This window comes from Cavia porcellus, unplaced genomic scaffold (assembly GCF_034190915.1).
Source record: "Cavia porcellus strain 051 isolate PalLab524CR breed Dunkin Hartley unplaced genomic scaffold, mCavPor4.1 scaffold_13, whole genome shotgun sequence".
In the NCBI taxonomy this organism is placed as follows: domain Eukaryota; kingdom Metazoa; phylum Chordata; class Mammalia; order Rodentia; family Caviidae; genus Cavia; species Cavia porcellus.
Window position 1 is genome coordinate 34,297,140 of NW_026947496.1, and position 19,396 is coordinate 34,316,535.

Genomic DNA, 19,396 nt, shown 5'->3' on the forward strand with positions numbered 1-19,396 from the left:
GGCCACAGTCCTGGTGCCATGCTGTAAGCAAGGAGTGCTCATGCCCAGGAAACTGAGGACAATGGTGATGTCCTGATGCTTGCCTTCTGGTTGACCTGAGCACCTGGCCCTGCCCATGGGTTCAGGGCTGTCTGGGGAGTCCCCTGCAGAGACCCACCCAGAAAAGGAAGAAAGGGCAATTTTGTCCAAGGAATACTTTGATGTCTGAGTTCAGTGGTTTTATAAAATAGGAAGATTCAAAGAGATCTATCTACTGGGAATTGGTTCAGCATGGTTTCCTGGAGTAGCAAGACAGAGAAACACTGAGACAATGCTCATGCTGCTGTCCACTGCTGACTGTGGCCACTTCCTGCCTGTGACAAGATGAATAAACCCATAGGACTGTAGGAAACAGCAGGCAAAATACGACCATGGAAAAACACCTGGCCACAGCAGCAGCTGGGCACAGGTAGGTAAATGTGGGTGTGGTCAAGGGCTCAGCTGAGAGGGAGTCTATCCTGGTTTTTCTTTCCTGGTTTGCTTGGAGCACTCTGTCTTTAACTCCTTACACTTTTTTCCTATGAACGCATCACCTTTCCCTTTCCTCATGCTACCCTGGGCCCAGGTACTTCCTCTGTCATTTCCAGCTTCCATTTCTGTGGTTTCAATCATCTGTGGTCAACTGTTATCTGAAAATATTAGATGGAAATTTTTAGAAATAAACAGTGCATTAGTTTTACATTGTATTGTGCTCTGAGTATCACAATATACTCTTGAGCATCCAATCCCTTACACCAAGGACATGAATCACCCCTCTGCCCATTATATCCGTGCTGTATACACCACCTTCCCATTAGCCACTTAATGACTATCTCCTGGTCATCAGAGCCACTGACAGTGTAATTCTGTGGTCAAGTTGCTTTTACTTAGGAGGATAACATTGACACAATACTGTGTCTCCTCATTGTATAAGCACTGTACCACTTCATGTCATTACAAGAAGTACAGTGCAATAACATATTTGGGAAATAGAAGAGAGCACATCATATAACTTTTATTACTTATATTTATTTTATTGTCTTACTAGTTGTTGTTGTGGAAATGAAAATCCAGGTGACATTTCAATTTAAAGTTCCATAAATCTGTGTTTAATTTATAAATTAAACTTCATCCTAGGGATGTTTGTATAGGGAGAATAAAATCTAAACCTATGTAGGGTTTGGTATTATTCGTGGTGTCAGGCATCCCATGGGGCTCTTGGAACATGTCCTCTGCAGATCAGGGTGAGTGTGACTGTACTTTGCTCTCCTTGCTCTCTGTCTCCGTCTTTGTCTGCTCTACACTGAGTTCCTCTGTGTTTGCTTTGTTTCATCCTTAAGTTCTTTGGGGATCTCAGCTAAGCCTCACTTGGAACTCCACACTTATTTTGACCAGATTAAACACTCAAATATTAGCTTTTATTCATAGAAAACCAAAAGAATGGATGTATCATGCATCATGCAAGATGTTCTTATGTGTCAATTATTTGTGGCTAGGCTTAGCCTTTGGCTGCAGGGTGTAAGACCCACTTTGATCCAAGTACTGTTTGCTATTACTCATAACTGAGAAGGTAAAGGCCAAAAGGACTCAGAGGCTGAGGGGTTAACTTCCCTCTTCAGCACCCACATTTGCTCCTGTGCACCAACATCCTTGAAACATCCCCCGCAAATTATTGGAGCTTTAAATCGAAATGTCACCCAGCTCTTCATTGCCACTTATGGAGCTTGCCCTGAGGGACGGATTGCTGCTTTTACAGTGGGTGAATCCTTCCCCATAACTCTTCTGTGGATGACTTAATCTGTGGAACATCTGCTGGCCAATAGCAGGCTCAGAGGTAATAAGGGCTTGGATCTTACCCTCACATTATGTCATTTGGTTCCCAGAGTCTGAACCTCAGAGTCAAAACAACCAAAACAAAGGAGAAATGTTTCTCTGGGTTCATGGTGACCTTAATGTTCTTGCTGAATGGGTACAATGCAAATCCCAGAAGCCTTGCTGGCATGGGGTGTTATCTGAAGCTGATGACCAAGCACATTTCTGCAGGGGAGCCAGCATGGTGCATGGATGTCACCCCATAGCCAAACCCAGTACAGGGTGCCTGTTCCTATTTCCCTTGTGGGTTCCTGCTGTGTTTCTCAGTCAGGTCTGTACAAGATTCTTAGATCCACAGTTTTCTACATTAGAAAGATGGTGTGCTTGACTCCCAGGACCCTGCACAGCTAGATGACCGAACTGCATGGACCCACCTGACTAGTTCGCAATTAAGTACCCACTCACTACATCTTTATAGGTCTAGATTAGATGTGATACTGTTCATTGGCTTAAAGAAAAGATAGATGTCCCCAACCAAGAGGAAAACTGTCAAAGTTTATTTCAGAGCCTCCTTTGAAAGACCTGGAGATGCCCTTCAAGTGATAGAGAGGTAATTTATGTGTTCCCCTTAAACTAGTTTCCAAAAATAGTGAGGCTGTCTCACAGCCGAGGTTGCCTCTCTTCCAAGGTCCACCTGATTTCAGGATATAGTTCTTCCACAGAGGTACAGGGACTCTAGGTGTGACTACTCCCTCAGCTCTCTGGGGACCCAGAGAGGGTGGCCCTGTTTCCATGAACACTAAGAGCATCAAACGTTCCAGGTAAAGCAGGACTCTTGATCTTCTTTGTGGTCTTCTTTGTAAATAGGTGCCAAATACATTTCCCCTATGGCCAACTGATGCCTACCCATCCTGAACTAAGGCCACGCTGTGACCCTCAGCCAAGGCTCCTGGAGCTCACTGCATGGAGCCATGGAGTGGAAGGCTGTCCAGTCATTTCGGGCCCCATCTTCCTGCCTGTGCCTCCCTTACCTGCCCTATCTCCTGTACAGGACAGGACCCTAGATATGGAGCCACCAACCCTGTAAGCAGCTCTGATGACTCTTCCCTGTCCCCAAGAGTTGGGTGAGGTGGGCACTGAGTGCACAGCTAGTCAGCTTCTCTGCTTCACAGCAGGGCCTGATCTGTTTTTTTCCACTCTTTGTGCTTTGGGCCACTGCAGTCCTCTAAGAACACCTGCCATCCTCAGGAAACCCCACCCAGCTTCCCCAAGGGAGAAGGACCGTCTGATTAACTGAGGAGCAGATATATCCAAAGCCATTGGCCTGCCAAGAGCCCATACATTTCTGGCTTTGGAACTGTTCTCTCTAGCATGTTGCCCACCAGGTCATGGCTAAGGTCCAAGTTCTCTTACAGGAATTTGTCCCTGACAGGTGACCCTCCTGAGAGTTCAGAAAATCACGAAGGAGGAGACTCATGAGCAATGGAGCAGAGAAGCCTAGGTGGGTGTATAGCAGGGGAGGTTGGGGACCCAGATGGATGTGAGTCTCTGGTGTCCTCAGGGCTTCATAAGTCCAGGATATAAGGCTGTGTAGAGAAAAGAGAGTGACTTACTGCCTTGTGATGTCACCTGATGGAGTCAAGTCAGAGCTGAGAGTGGCTTTGGTGGTTACTTCTAACTCCTATGATGAAATGAGGAATAACAACCACCAGCAGGAGGAGAGGCATAGTGGGCCCACTTTATGCCATGCATCTCACTCGCGCTGGTCTCATTTAATCTGCAACATTCCCTGAGATGGGAAACACACCCTGAGCTGAACTCTGTTCCCAAATTCACAGTGCATAGGAGGGCAGACGGGGATGCAGATCTGAGTGTGACTCCAAGATCTCCAGCTCTCCATGCCGTCCAGCCCTGCCTCTGCCAAAAGCATGGCGTGATTACGTCCCTTGTCCAAAGTCACCTCCTCTGGAAGAGGTCAGGCCAAGTTGACCCCTGTCCAAGTCTTTTTAGGTCAGCTTGAACTGTAAATATTTTCTCTCTGGTTTTGCAACCCTCTGGCAGTTGGCTGCCACAGCTACCCAATGAAGATAAGACTGCGTCTTGGAGCCTCCCACCTCACCCCAGGTTGCCATAGGCAATTTCTGAATGACTCCAGGCTGCCAATAGCAATTACTCCAAGCCGGAAAGGCCAAGGCCATGCTGTAGATCTGACCACAGTTCATTTTTCCATGATCTCAGAAAAACTAGAGGAGCCACAGGCCAATCAGGCCTAGAGATGAGATGAAGGCAGCCCCCAAGCCCCACCCTGACGTGGCAGAGGCCCTAAGTGGCTCCACAGAGGTGGGCAGTGGTACAGTCCTATGTGACAGGCCGGCGGCAGCAGATTTGGCTCTCAGGAATCCCACTGCCTTCCGGAGACAGTGCCAGGAAAAGAAGGGCTTGACCAGAGCTGGAAGAGGTAGGGGGCAAAAGGCAGGTGGATGTCCCTCAGGCAGGACCTCATTGTCCACTCTTCTGTTGCTTCCTTGGGCTGCTCCCACCAGAGGAGGAGCAACAGGAACTACATTCCCAAGACACTGTCTTATACCCAAAGAGAGACCCCTACAGCCCAACACAGAGCTGTAATCTCTCCAGGGAGCCCGCATCCAGCAGGCGGGCTATCACGTCAGCCATGAAGGGAGTCTCGGACTGTCCTTGAGGCCAGGCTAGCTGGGTAAGAGCAAACAGATTGTTTTGGAACACTGTCTGGAGTGTCCCCTTTGGCCAGTATGCAGGCCCTGTATTTGTGGAATCCTCTGCCTTATTTGTTGATCTGCACTTACCACATCCTTGAGAAATAGGTCAACACAGGTGACTCTGCTACCCACAGGACCCATGTTTAGAAATCTGACCCATACAAGGGCAGCTGGGATTCCTGGGCCACAGCCAGTGCTTCCCACTCTAGGCCTCTGCTCCCCACCCCCCAACATACGACATCCCCGTCTTTTCCCATCCTGAGCTCCTGCTCGCCTTCCAAGACCCAGCTGCAAGTGCCTGTTTCTCCATGAGCACCTCCCTTTCCCTTTCAGCTTTTCTACATCTGGACTTTTCAAACATCCCGAGTTAAAGAGCAGGGCGCAATGCTCTGCCACGTCACCAGAATCTGCAGTCACTGGGGTTTACCACCCTGAAGTCACCGCTCGCTCTCCTCTCTTTTTCTCTCTGTTTTCCTCAATTATTGGAAAACATCATGTCATTTCATTCTTGTATTCTAGATTTTTCATCTGTAAATATAGGGGCATTTTCAAACATAATGCTATTATACTTATTTCTTGCTGTTGTTTATATTCGGTTCATATCAAAATTTCTCCAGCAGTGACAATAGTTTTTTGTTTTTTTTAATGGTCAAGTTTTTGGAATCAAGTCCACAATCAGACTTGAGTTTATCTGAAAGTGTGGGCTCACTTGCTTGATGGAACTTCTGTGTGTGGCTTCTGCCTCCTCTTTCAATTCTGCCCTTCCTCTGCCCTTATCCCAGGTGCCCTCCTCGGCCCTACTGTGGAGCTGGCCTGGCCGCCTTTCTGGAGTCAAGCCTGAGGCAGGGTGCTGTGCCTCAGCAGCTTCCTGAGGGTGTGTGGAAATATCACTGGCTTGGAAGGATTGTGGAAGGCATTTGTTCTCTGCCAGTTAAAATTTAAAACTTAAGATTACAAAGTGCCCATCTCCATGACTGGGCATCTCGGTCCAAGTAGCAGGCTCTGAACATAAAGCAAAAGGCAGGCCGGATGACCTGAAGATTTGCTGTGTTTGTGCAGTCCTGGCACCCCAACCCTGGCTGACACCCAGACATCAACTTTGTCTTCCTCCTTTGTACTTTACTTATGGATTTTCTTGTGGTTAAATTCCACATGCTGGCATAGTCAACGGAGGGAAAATTAGGGCACAGTTTCTTGTTAATGCCTTTTATAGCCCAGCTGGGGGTAGGAAGGCTGCCCTCTCCTTGAGTATGATGTGTTGCCTCATGAGGCTGTGCAGCATGGCAGGACCCAGCAGTCCCAGCAGTCCCCGGGTGGGACTTTGCCCTGCCTTATGACCAGTTCTCCCCTCTCCTAATCTCTGGACTTGTTTTTCCTATCACAATCTCTATGCTACAATGTGAGCAAACGAGAAAATAAGACTGGGATTATGGGATTCAGCTTTATGATTTATTTGTTGAGCAAGTTTTTTTTTTTTTTTTTTTTTTTGATAGCCTACCATGGGCCACGACCTGCCTAAATTTTGAGATCTAAAGATGACCAACGCCCTCTTTTCTGGCAAAGAGATCACTGATTATTAAAAGAAACAGATCACACATGCCATGGTAGAAGGAAGCACAGAGGGCTTCGGGACACACAGCAGCTTTTCACATTGCTGGGGCCAGACAGCTTCCTAGAGTGGGGGATTTCTAAACAGAGTCTTGAAGGACTCATGAGAGTGCTAGAAGGAGCGGGAGGGGGAAAGGAATAACACTGCAGATACTTCCCCAGGAGAGGCCTTAGCATGTGGAAAAGGAAATTGCATTCATTTGCATGTTTTCATAGACACATGTGATGTGAGTCATAACCGACATATGGCCTTATAAAATATAGACCCCAGAGAGGTGAAATGATTTGTTCCAGGGGAGAAAAAGAAGTGAGATTTTCACCAACTCTTTGGCAAGCCACGCAGCATCCCAGCCTTATTCCAGGCCCAGGTAACAAACCCTTCCCTGTTAATTAACAAAATCTCTCATTCATGTTGGTTAAAGAGCAGGCCTGGAGGGTCCACAGTTGGCTTGGTCCCTGTGTTGAAGAATGAAGGAACATCCACGCGAGTGAGAACAACAGCATCCAAGTCCTCACAGCCTCCCCACGAGCCCTGGACTGGAAACCCAGGGCTCGGCCCCATCTCGGAGGGACTGCACAACCACAGCAATCTTCAGGTCATCCAGCCTGCCTGCTGCTGCTTGTACAGAGCCCACTTCCTGGACCATGGCTCCCAGTCACGGGCTGGGCACTTTAATCTCAAGTTTTAAGTTTAGGAAATTTCTCTTCACCAAGCAAATGCAGACAGTGTGATGTGGACTGATTGACAAATAGAAATACCAGACTATCAACTGACCAAACCAGACTACACAAAATTTATGTAGTACACAAAAGATTACAGTACCATATGCTTCTGTTATCATCATCATCATCATCATCATCATCATCATCATCAAATGTAGGTAATTCAGCCACAGTCTTGAGGAAGACCAGATATTTCATTTCTTCTTGTTAGGTAATTTTTCAAAATCCTTGACAAAGTGGGAAGTGTTCCTTCTAGAACAATCCCCTGGACTCTTAAAGCCTTGATCTAGAAGTACTTGGCATTAAATGATCACCAGCAGGCTCTTCACTCAGAAAACTCACTTTGATAGAGAAAACTAGCAATGGCTAGAAAAGGAACTAGCAATGCCCAGCATCCACTAGGTTTCAGACACTGTTTGGTACTTTTCTCCACACTACTTTGGTTAACTGTGTTGCACCTTATCAGAGAGCTGTGTAATTAACCTGGATTTTTGAAGGGTAGAAATCAATATTCTGGTTCAGGAGCAAAGTCCACTCTTCCTCAGTACTTTGAATGTATTTCACGAAAGGCAGCAGCCCAAGATGGAGCGCTCTCTCCTAAATGGGCTAATCACAGTGTCTGTCTTCTAAGAGTTAGAGGGATTCAAAGGGATCTGTACAAGTAAAATGCCAGGAGAAGTACCAGTCAAGCTAACTACTCTTCAAGGGATATTTGCTTAAACTAAGGTGGACTTCTGCTTCCGTGTTTGGTTTGGGGAAAGGACATTGTGGTAGCATTGGCAGGAAAGCAGGTAGCACATATCAGAGGATAGACAGCACAGAGGTCTGGGGAGAAGTTGGGTCCATGGCCCAAGAAGTCAGTGAGGTCCAGCAACAAAAAGCAGGGCTGTGAGACACGAGGGGACCTAGGGTAATGAGTGGAGGAGTTGGTACCCGGTGAGGGTGAACCCCACTCTTATGGTGAGTTGTATATCAGAGAGGGAAGTAGGCGTGGAAAGCATGGCCAGGAATGAGGCCGGTCAGCTCCAACAGCTGCTGGCTAGAGAGGCGCTCGGGATAATTCCCTTCAGTAACCAGTTCTGACCTTAATCAGAGATAATTTTCTCTGCCTTGCAGGACAGTGTACAGCTTTAAAGAAGCAAAGCATGCAACTATACACAGCAGAGGTAGGGATATATTTCCACCTGGCCCCTTGACCTCTCTCAGCTTTGCTGAACTTACCTGTCCAGTGGAGATAAACTGGCAGTTTCCTCTCCCTGAGGGAGTCACAGATGGCACAGAGCTCCTAGTGCCTAAAGATTTGGAACAACTGAATCTGCAGCACAGTGGGTACCCCTAAAGGTCAGGGACCTGGGGCAGAGGGACTGCCAGAACACCTTGCTGAAAACCACAGGGAGATGAGGATCACTGAGCATGGACAACAGATGCTCAGTAGCTCTGAATGGTAGGTCCACATCTTTCAGGGACCAGGGAAGTGCATCCTGCAATAGAGCCTGATATCACCTTGATGCCAGTGCAAGATCAAAGCCTGCAACTCGTCCGTGCATGCCCTTCACTTCTCTCTGGCTCCAAACCCCTCTACATAGAGACTTTGCCACCATGGGACTAAGAGACAGACGTCTCTCCTCTGGGTGACATTGACACACAGACCTGAGCTATGCTTAGCATCTCCTGGGGCTCTCTCAGCCTCGGACAAATGGCCACTGGAGGGACAGGGTAATGGTGATATACGTGGGGCCTGCCAGGCAGTTAGGCGCGTGGCTTTAATGACTATCTTGGAGGTGACATTCCATTAGGGGTGATTGAACTTAATTTTAATGGCAGGATGACTTAATGTTTCATCATCCTCTCCTGGGCCTGAAGGTCAGTAGGAAAACTTTCTTTTCTCTGGGAATTATGCTACTAAATTCCCATAAAACTGTGCCAACTTTGGTTAATGCTAACATACTGAGCTCTAAAGTGCTCTCCTGCATAAACAGGCTCTCCTGCATAAATGGGCCTAGCGTATCTGTGTCTCCGTGTTCAACCTCCGGTTGAATGTGGACCCTAGCACTTCCTGGTTGTGTGGACTTGTGAACTTATTTAACCTCCCCGTACCTCAGTTTCCTTATCTACAAAGTTAGATAAAAACAATGTATACTACCTACGGTTGGTGTGAGGCTCATGTGACTTGGAGTATTCAAATGATACCTGAAATCAGGAAAGGCCATGGAAATGTCAATTGCGGTTATTAGTTGCCTAGGGAAAGAATCACCTAAGTGGTCGTACACAAAAGATGTTCAAGAGCATGACTGACCTGATAGGTTATGGCAAGGGTGGCAGGGAGGAGCAGAGGGAGGAAGATGTGAAAAAAGCACATCAGGGTCCACTGGAGAGGCCCGAGAACACGAGGCCTATGCGTTCAGATGGTGCTGTGCATGACGTCTCGCCAGATGGCATTCCACCGGTCTCATACAGGGAAGGCAAAAGGAAGTATTTTTAGAGGATCTTTGTTGACAGTGAGGATAAAAGAAAATAAATATATGTGAAAGCCATTATGAAGGGTCCTGCAGGCCTTAGTGCTCAGTGAATGAGGGGCTGAGAGAACAGGGGAGTCTAGGGTGACTCTGAGGTACGGTGAGATGACTAACCAAGGAGGGATCCTCACTGCCATGGAGAAGCCGAAGAGGAGCTGGTTAGGGAGAAGAGGCCACCTTAGTTTAGGCCCATTCCCCTGGAACTTGCACCCAGCAGGGCTAAGTGGGGCTGGAGAGGATTTGGGATCATCTAGAGGGATAAAGAGAAGGTCTCCATCCCTACAAGTGAGCGTGGGGGAGGAAAGTATGGGCGATGGTGGGTGCACACCAAGAGCTCTCCCCAGGCCAGAGGCTGAAGAAGAAGAACTCCCAGCAAAGCAGCTGTAGGCTATGCAGTCAGCCACACCTGGAAAAGCAGCAAGCTGGGTGTCTGTGGTCGGCTCCAGACTGACTTTCTGCTGCTGCTGTTTCTAGATTTGACTAAGTCTGAGTAGTGGCTGTGGCCATGTTACCTCTTACAATTCCATGGAGGATAGAGGGTTCCAGGGATATTGCACTCTGTCTCCAGGTCCTAACTGTGTCACCTCTGGAGCCTGTGCCCTCCTGTCCTGGAAGACAAGTTTCCTGAGAGCAGTTGGGGTCCGCCTTGATAGCCTAAAGTTTTTCATAGTAGCTGTGACTCAGGAGCCCTTTGCTGTGCTACCTGGATTTCTGCTCTGCTTCTAGGACTCTTGGCTTTGATGTGATTAGCAGAGGTCACTTCAAGATCTCCCTTCTGTTTTCCTGGTGTTGATTCATCAGATCCATCATACATGACAGCTCATCCTTGTGTGTCAAAGGCAATGGCTCAATTCTTGTCTTTCTTTCAGTATTCCCATCCCTAATATCATCCTTTCTATTACTTTCAATGCTCCCTGGAAACTAGAACAAAGACCTAGGAGTTTTATTGAAAGACAACATGTGGTTTAGCACCCAAAATTGCAGTCTCAACAGTCCATTTCCTCTGACAATTGGTCATTGTCTCTATATTAAGCTCAACACTTCAATAAGCCCTGAACAAAGGGTGAGAGCGGGAATGGTTTGGAGATGGCCTTTGTCCTTTAGTGGTGTCACCTCCTCTATTGCTGAAGTGAGTATTGATCCCATTATTGCAAAATGAGTCAAGGGTCTCCATCTTTTGCTAAATATGGCTCTGTGTTCCTTGACACACACTTGCATTCACACAAGTAAAGCCAAGGATATGGAAGCAGAGATGTGTGGAAGTGACTTCCCCATGACTTTGAGGAAACCAACTTCTGCTGCCCCTCGCCTTCTAATCAAACCCACCAGAGGTGTCAGGGGGCCTCTGAGATGGCCCCCAGAGGCTCTGCTCTCCCTTTGTGCTGTCCCTCCTCACCCTCATAGGGTCTGACTCTTGTGACCAGTAGAACATCATGGGGATGATCATGTGTGATCTCTGAGGTGGACATGGTGAGTTCTGCCTTGTTCTTTTGTATCACTCTTGAGGAAGTTGGTTGCCACCTTGGGAGGACACTCAAGCAGCTGCATGGCCAGGCTATGTACTGAGGATTTAAGGCCCTGTGGCCGACATCCAGTATTGACTTGCCAGCCATGTGGCCATGGTGCCATCTTGGAAGTGGATCCTTTAACCCCCACCAAGTCAGTTCCTCCTGGACAGGTGTGTTGTTCTAGTCTATGGACACTCCCTCTGAGAGGCCTTATAATGTGGGCTGGGGAAAAGTCCAGTCCTCAGCTGTTCACTGTGAGCTCTCTCTGTGTGGTCTGGAGCACTAAATAAGGGTCTTCTGTTCCTTTAACATTTTTTGTTGTTGTTGTTGCCCTTTAGCATTTTTTAAGAAAGCAGGGAAAACCTGTTACTCCTGTTACAGTGCCCTGTTACTCCTGGACAGTGTATGTGTCACCAACACCACAAGCCCTGGCATCAGTGCTTGGCTACTGAGTTTGTAAGCCCAGTTCTAGCCATCTTTTTTTCTCAAGTCCTTAAGCACAGAGAAGAGTGCAGAAGCCAGTACTATGGTTCTGGATATGGCAGGATATGGGACTTTCCCTTGGACAGATGGGAAGGACAGAGCATCAAGATGATGTGTGATCCCCAGAGGAGCAGAGTCAAGCCCAGCCTTCATTCTCCATAATCCCTTAGTTTGTCAGCGTAGTTTCTCAGCTCTTCTACTCCCACCCTGCCAGGTCAGTCCTCAAGTGGCTCTGGCTGATATCATGGATTTGGGCTGGGGACATAATCTATGGCTCCATTAGTAACATCAAATGTAGCTTTCCTGGCCCACTTCAAAAAGCCTGCAATGGGAGCCTTGACAACCAAGTTTGCTCCCTTGGAAATAGCTCAGGCTAGTGGAAACTGGACATTTGTTCCTTATCTGTACACCATACCATTCAGTACTGTCCCATGAAGTCAGAAACAGAGGACTCGAAGTCTTTGCTGAGGCAGCTGCTCCTACAGCTTTCAACATGCTGAGCTCTGATCTCAGGAATTCAGGAAGCCACAGGGGAGCTGCAAGTACTCAGGTTATGGGGTCAGGAACTCTAGGGACTCCAGTTGGCTTTTCACTTTCTGTGTGCAGCAGATGTGTGGTCAGCCTTGCAACATCGGGGCTAATTCTTTCTCCTATGGAGAGAAAGGTGAAGCAAAGCTGGCTGGGAAACCATAGGCTAGGACAAGTAGTTAATGCTGGAGCAGAGGCGCTGCCCTTCCAGGAGCTCCAAGAAAAATGCAGATAATGAAAGGAAGCAGAGGAGCAGTTGCAAATTTTTAAGCGGGAGGAGAGCTAAAACTCAGCAGGGGAGTCAGGTCAGGCTAGACCCAGCTGCAGCACTGAAGGCTGGTGAGTGAATATCCAGGGTCAAGAGCCATCCTTTCCCTCCACTGAATACAGGTCTTACTGCCTATTGTTGAAGTCTGTTTGTTCAGATTTCCTGAGAGGTGGCTAGTTTCATTCCAAAGTAGAAATTAGCTCCTCTTATTGGAAAAAGTTATCTCTCTGTTGACCTCATCTTTTATAAATATGCAGGAGAATTTGTCCCCATGTGGAGAGAGATATGTTTTGTGTGCTTCCCATTCGTACTTCACCTTGTCCCATTCCTCCACAGTCAGATTTGGACCTGGGGAAAATATCTGGCAACTGTGAGAAGTATAGACGTACCAAGTGCCCCAGGAATTGATAGAGAAAAACTTAATTTAGTTTGTTTTTATTTCTGAACTGATAAATTGTTTTCTTTTGTTCATAGATCAGAATTAGAGAAAATTGTTGCTTCAACCCTGGATCCCACCACCTTCAACCCAAGTAAACATTTCTGTTAGTGTCTTGGATGTCTTCATCAAATATAAGCAAAGGTGTGTGTTTTCCTTTTTCTTTCCTCCTTTTGCAGAAAAAGAAATGCAGTGCCTCTTAGAAGAATGGAAATTAAGATGAAGGAAATAACCAGGTGGTGCAGAGGTGCAGCTGACCAAAGTTCACATTCTCTACTAACTGCTTTGGACTTCAGTCTCTTCGCTTGACTGTGTCTTGGACATCTTTCAAATCAGTACAGCACATAAAGAATGTCCTCATTCATTTTTACAGCTTTATAGAATCCTATTTATGGGCACACAATAAATTTATCTAACTATGTTCCTACGGATAGACATTTGATTTCCTTCCAATCTTTACTACTATAAACAGTGCTGCCCTGGACACTTCCTGCATGTGCTGGTACATCTGTAGTATATAGTCCAGGAAGGAGGACTGTTGAGTCAAAGGGCAAGTGTGTTTATAATTTTGATAAGGGTTTCCAGATACCCTCAGTGTATGGATGCTAGTAATGGGTGGCAGGCCCTCTTTCCTCAGAGACTGTCACTTACGCACTTCATTGTAGTCTTAATTTGTATTTCTCTTATTAAAGGGAGATGGAGCACCATTCCATTCTTTCAAAAGTCACTGGCATTTCCTCTTCTGCAAGCTGACATGTCACCTTTTGCCCATCTAAACAAAATTTGTATTGCTGGCTTTGATCTTTTTTCTTAACAATTTTTAAGAGCTCTTCATGTGTGGAAGAAGATTAACTCCCCTTGACAGGAGCTGCCTTGTGTTGTTTGTCATTTGAGTTTGCTTTTGTTTTCAGTGTGTAAATTTAACAAAATTTCAGGGTAGCATAATATTGCAATCTTTTTTAATATGGATTCTAACTACAAGAAAAGCCTTCCATATCCAAAGTTCTAAAGAGATTTGCCTGAATTTTCTTCTAGTATGTTTATGAGTAATTTTTTTTTTAATTTCTATCTTTGCTCCACTTGGCATTGATTCTGGGGCAAAATATAACATATGGATTGAACTTGACTCTGTCAGTTGCCTAATACCTTTGACTGACAGCATTCCTAGAGCAATTAGGATGTCAACTTTATAACACACTGAATTTCTGATTATGATTAGATCTGTTAGTGTATTTACTAGTTCATTCTGTTACTTGAACTGTCTGTCCATTAGTCAGTATTATGCTAATCTTCATTATTCAGACGTTATATTTTGAATGTGGTATAGATACTCTTTTTTCGCCCCATCCCACACACACTACTCTTGATTTTCTTTTCCTTTTTCAATTTCCTTGGCTATTTTTTAAATTTATGTTTTATTAATATGAATTAATTATACATATTAATGTGGCTCCCTGTGATATTTCAATACCTGCACACAGCATGCACCCATCAAACCTAGTCTACCTCTATCCCCTTTCTGACCTCTAGCAATCTCTATTATGCATTTAAGATTCCTTAAAAGAAAAAACTTCTGTGTAAATGGTAGAACATACAGCACTGTCTTTCTGGAGTCAAGTTATTTCACCTAACAAAATGTCCTTTTGTTCTATCCTTTTTGCAGTAAATTCTAGGATTTCATGTTTCTTTATAGATGGGAGTTATTTTATGGTATACATATACATTTTCTTTATCCATTCATTGATGGGCACCTAGGCTAATTCTATACCTTAGCTGTTGTCCATGGTTTCCTGGCCATTCTTGCTCATTTCATTTTGCATATATACTTCAAGTCAGCTTATGTAGTTTTTAAAAAAATATTGATATCTGCATTGAAATCAAATTAAATTTGTAAATTAATTTAAAGATAACCAATGTGGCAGCAAATTTTCCTCTCTCAGAATGTGGTATGTGTTCCCACTGGCTCTTCTTTGGTGTTTTAAAAGATTTTTTTCTCAAAGACATTTTGTGTTTATCAAATTAGTTTATTGGAAGATATTTATTGCTTTGTTGTTGTTTAAAAAAAGAGATATATGAAGGACATACCACTTTCCTCGTTATATTCTCTGCCTGTTGCTACTTACAGATATCATGTTGTTACCCAGTATGTTAGTTATATATAATGCTATACTACTGAATTCTTTTTGAGTGTAGGCTTTTCCTCCAAAAACCTTTTAATTTAAAGCATAAAAATGAACCAGGTGTGGTGGTGCACACCTGTAATCCCAGCACTCTGGGAGGCTTAGGTAGGTGGTTTGAAAGTTTGGGCTCAGCTCAGGCAACTTAGCAATTTAGTGAGACTCTGACTTAAAATGAAAAACAGAAAAGAGCTGGAGATGTGACTCACTATGAAGGCCGGGGAATTAAAAAAAAAAGGGTAAAATGTTATTTAGGAAAGTATCCAAATTGGGTATTTTGGCAGTCAAAACAAGACAGTCCCCAACAGGCCTCAGGAAATCTGTAATTGGATGAGATACTTTAGTGTACTGTCTGAATTCAGGATCCTTCAGGAAGGTAGAATTTGAAGGATGTAATTCAATTTCAGAAGCTCATTTTGCACCAAGAGTAAAAATACATGAAAGCACAAGCTGTTACTTGGTAAAGGACTTGTGATAAGGCTGTATGTGGTTGACTTCTTGTGGCCCAAGAGTGGTGCTTCTCATTGGCCATGGATACTGCAGTTCTCAAAGAGGCAATGGCAGGGACATCGGCCACCTGGGCCCTGGGTCCTTAACTTGGAGCCACTACCACCACAGACACCCAGTGCTTCTTCTCTGGGAACATACAAAGAAATGGAGATCTGTCACACTTCCATTCCCTCAGAGATGAAAAAGAAAATGGAACCCACAGGTGACATGAGGGGAGCAGCGAGGGACAGTGATCACATTCTTCTTGGGTTTGGTGTTGAACTGGGCAGAATGAAAAGATTTGATGCCAAACTTGGAGGACTCACAATAGTATAACCAAAGACCTGACAGCTCATCAGAGGCCTGGAGCCTTTTTACAGAGCAAAGTTTATTATTTATTTATTGGTACTAGGGATCAAACTCAGGACCTTGCGCTTACCAGGAAGACAAAGTTTCATCTTTTCTCCATCTTTGTCCATCGCAGCTAAGAGGAAGGAATGAATCTGCTGTCAAGCACCTATGGATTATGCTCAGTGCTGTCTGGGCGCCATTTATTGAGTCTTCATACCAGACTTTTGAAGCATTTTCTCTGCCTTTATGGATGCAGAAATGAAGAAGAAACTTCACTTATTCAAGGGCAGGATACGGGACAGGGAGGGAGGGCAGGACTTTGAGAACATAGCTTTATCTTTATGTGCTTCACCTCTGAGTGTCCCATGCAGCTTTGGATTGAAGGAAGGATTCCATTTTTAAAGAACCTATGTTCTTCAGAAAGATCTATTTTTTTATGCTTTTCATGCCCAGCAGTGGACAGTGGTTGGGCATCACTCCTGTCCCTGTTCCTACTGGCCCTACTACCACCATGACCTAGGGGGTCCCAGCCAATGAGAAGCCTTGTCAGAGAGGCCTCAGGACTGGCATATAACAATGGCAGTGGCCGAAAGGTCCCTCAAGTTCCCCAGCACTCACTGGTTCTCTCCAACCCACTGCCACAGCCAGCTTCAGACCAGAAGGCACTGCAGGGGACTCAGATACACAGTGGTGCCTTGATTCACCAACGTGATGTGTTCCAACCAAGTTGGACAAGAACTGAATCAAATTCAATGGTTAGGTTCAGTGTTGACATTATGGGGAAATTTGATTTCGTTCTTGTCCAATTTGGTTTGCATCCAGAATTGTGGAGAGAATTGCTCTCATGAACTGAGGTGCCACTGTATAACAAAGAGGCCCTATCACAAGCCACCCGTCCTTCAAGATCACAGAAGGATTTTCCAGCCACTGTGCCAGGAACTCAGTTACATCTTCTGGAAGAATCAGAAGCTTGAGAATTACTCAAACCAGGATAAAGTAGTTCTGCAGAGCTTGATCTAAAATGCTCCTGTGGACTGAATTTTTTTTGTATATAACAACTAATAAACCTCAGTGCTTTAGTTATCACCTTATTCGGATGTTTTCTAAAAGCCCTAGAAATAAGAACTTTTAAAAAGAATCTTCCTGCTCCTCCTCTGGTGTGATGGTTGATAGACCATGTCAACTTGAAAATTCTAGAGCTTAACTAAGTCAGCCAGCAGTTCTACATGCCAGTGTGTAGAGGACATGCCCTTTCCACTCTCGGATGTTGCTCATTGTGTCCATTTGAGAAGTTTAAAAGTTTAAGTGATTCAACAGGGGGCCAGGATCCTCATTTTGAATGCATCCTGAGCTGGTGCCCTCCTCAGAGGAGGGCAGGGAGATGGTGAGAATGCCCGGGCAGGGGGTGGACTGCTTACAATATAAGAGGAGAAGAGGCTTGCTCTCCCTCCTTCTGCTCTGGTTGTTTTGCTGTCCTCTGCCACCTTGAAGTGTTGCCCCAGTGCCAGGCTACCCTGCCTTGGAGCCAGATGATTATGGACTGAAACCACTACAAACTGAGAGCCAAATAAACCATTTCTTCTTTAATTTTGGGTATTGGATATTTTGTCCCAGCAGTGAGATAAAAGTAACCAAGACATCTGGTTTTCCACCTGGGTTTCATGTGTGTGGTACAATCAAACAATATAGTGGATGTTTAAATTTTAAAAAATATATATATTACAGTAAAAAACATATATCCATGAATCCCACTCAAAACACTCGCCTTGCCTTAACACACTTCTTCCATCAGCTTTGCTGCTTTCTGAAGCAGTTCTAGAAGTATTCTTTTGCAAGTATCTTTCGTTATGCTGTCATTTCTACCTCAACTCGCTGAATCAATTAAAAACATTGCCCTTTCATGGTCATTTTGACTTTGAGGGAGAACCAAAAGTTACACAGTGACAGATTCTGTGAACAGGATAGATGAGGACACACTAATTTTTTTTATGGTCCTGCTTGGCTCTTGGCAAGAGAATTCACCCTATGTTGGATCACACCTTGTAACTTCTAGACCTGCTTCAGAACATGATGAGAAAAATGATGTATTTGAAGAGAAGGGGAGTATTTTGAGCAGAATAATGACAATGTCTTTTTTTTTTTTTTATCGGTATCAGGGATCGAACTCACGACTGCCTGCTTGCAAGGCAGACGCTTATGCTGCTGAGCTAAATCCTCAGCCCCAACAATGTCTTTTTAAATTTAAGTACTCTCGATATATTTCAATCAAACCTTGCGTGTATATGCTGCTCTGTCAAATCTTGTGAATTTTTAAGAAAATGTCATTCTTAATGGTTCTCAATCTTTGTATTAAGAACATCCAACTGCACGGCAGCCTGTATGCATCAGAGCTTACAAACAGCCATGTATCCTGTGTCATCATAGACAGAAGAGCTGCCCAATTTGTTCTTTAGCAGAAGATCCTCCAATCCCCCACCCAGCCAATATACTTCAGTTTGTCAGTTTCCCAGGTAATAGCTCCAGTTCCAGTTCCTGTTACTTTTGTTTCTTAGAAACAGCTGGTCGCTGTGATGCACAGCTGGTCACAATGATGCATATTGTAAGAACCAATCCCCAACTGACAAGCCGTTCTGCTTCTGTATTTCCTGCTTGCTTATCCCATATAAGCCCTAGACCATCAGAGATCAAGCACTGACATTTTGAGGAACAATTGATTCCTAATCAGTGCCCATCTGATGTTAAATAAATCTGTCTCCAAATCCTGGGTATCATTTCCATGTTTCTGTTGCCGTTGCAGGTTTACCCATGTTAAATCCAGTGTTAAGTCATGAGAATCCTATTCTACAGCTCACCTCCATACAACTGTGGCCAGAGCTGATGGGAGAAAAGATGAGCTGTGGTACAAAGTAGCCCCCTGAGAAAACTCCCCACTGGCCTGTGACTGCAGGAAATGGATTCTAATCCCAAATAGCTGGAATGTACCTTGTTTTCTTGTCTTTTTTTGTAATTATCATTCCTTATACAAATATGGCTATGGGCCATTATACAAAGAGCATATCCAGTAAAGACACAAAGTTAGGAATAGATGGGAGAAGGAATTATTTTCTGATTTGTTCCACATGGAACTACCTGGAAACTTTGCAACATGCCCTATATAACTGTACTACCCATGGAAAGATGCCCAGTGGGTCCTACTCCCAGTAGTGTTGAACAGTTTTGGCTTTGAAAGTTTGACCTCATGTCCCCAAGTCACTGGGGACAGGATATAAGCCACATGTCTCTCAGAAAGCAAGGCCAGTTCCCAAAATTGCTACCTTCATTCCCTCTGTCTGCATTATCTTATTTTTTCACATTTATTTACTGTAAAATGATAGCTGACTGCATCTGTTTATGGAGTACAAAGCAAGTACTTATGAATACAATGAAGAAAAATGAAGTCAAGCTAGCTAACATATTCATCACCCCACATAACATTTTTTGTTATGGAAATATTTGACTTTTGTATTTTTAATCTTTTATTACTAAATGTTTGCAGTACAGAATAGATGCATTCATTGTGGGAACTGGCATGTAGACATACCACATCTTGGTCCTTTTTAGTTCCCTTTCCCCTCTCCTCTCCGCTGTCTCCCTAGAATGACCAAAGCTTGGCTTGAGGGCCTGCTTCTTTTGAACTGGTATTTGTGCACTGGGCTTGCTGCATGTTTTCCTGAGAACTGGTACACTGGACCAGGCAAGGTGGAG

The 19,396-nt window shown here is 44.8% G+C and overlaps 1 long non-coding RNA gene across 2 annotated transcripts in view; it reads left to right on the forward strand.

Moving 5' to 3' along the window:
- LOC106028424 (uncharacterized) overlaps positions 1-19,396 on the forward strand; it is a 97,920-nt gene that overhangs the window by 68,857 nt on the left and 9,667 nt on the right. The window contains exons 7-8 of one of the 2 annotated variants that reach the window (XR_010051234.1): positions 12,674-12,779; positions 15,786-18,412. This is a non-coding gene — a long non-coding RNA (uncharacterized LOC106028424). Of the gene's footprint in view, positions 1-12,673; positions 12,780-15,785; positions 18,413-19,396 lie in introns of those variants that run through there. The other variant, XR_001202048.2, reaches the window with a different exon arrangement.